Genomic DNA, 935 nt, shown 5'->3' on the forward strand with positions numbered 1-935 from the left:
GCATTATTGTCGATTCACGTTTTCATACTTGTTCATTGATTTGATAAAAAAGTATGCCTATGATACTTTATTAACCAGTAGCTGTTGTGAAAAGAATTAAATTGGAAAACCGTTTTAGTGTGCTTTCTCGTTCATCTTATGTATACATCAAAGCCGGTACAGGATATTGTTTATTATTAGGTATTGTTCAACAAAAATAATATTTAAAAAAAAACTGTTAATTGAGGTAAATTGATAGTTTTGGTATTTTGCGAATATCAGTCTTTATTTGGCTGTCCAGTAGTATATATGGCTTTAAGAGAGGCCTGTTGTAACATGTTCTTCATGAAGTCATTAAATCCCACAAAAGGATTGATACTACGTGAAGGAGTCCAGGAACAACGGTATCTAAAATAGCCTTAGGTTGTCACGATTTGACAAAGTATGATTATTTGGTAGACTACAAAACTAAAATATTTTGAGCTTGATGTTAACATTGTAAAAAGTGTTAAATTAATAACTATTTATTGAGATGTCAATAAGTTGAATATTGTCAAGAGAAAAGAATCATAAACATGTCAATATAAGCATGTTCCAGTTTATGTGATGGGACATTAGATGGGTTAATATGTGATCAAACATACAAATGAGCGAACACACTCATGAGCGTACATTGTGCTGGATTGTGAGAACCAAGTACATAACATAAAACCGCTTATTTTTAAATTTTCAAATTCTTCTAACTAGTTATACTAAAAAGGTCAAAACAGCGATAATAAAATAAAAGATTCGCGGCGGCGATATTTATCTCATATTTCTCTTCAAAATCTCACGACTTCACAGCGTGACTCGCTTTATCTACCCTATGATTACGAGGACGAAAAACATGAATCGACGGTTACGAGATTACGATTAAAAATCGTGAAAAAATCTTTCGTTCTCGCCTCATGATTTGT

This window comes from Dreissena polymorpha, chromosome 15 (assembly GCF_020536995.1).
Source record: "Dreissena polymorpha isolate Duluth1 chromosome 15, UMN_Dpol_1.0, whole genome shotgun sequence".
Classification (NCBI taxonomy): Eukaryota; Metazoa; Mollusca; class Bivalvia; order Myida; family Dreissenidae; genus Dreissena; species Dreissena polymorpha.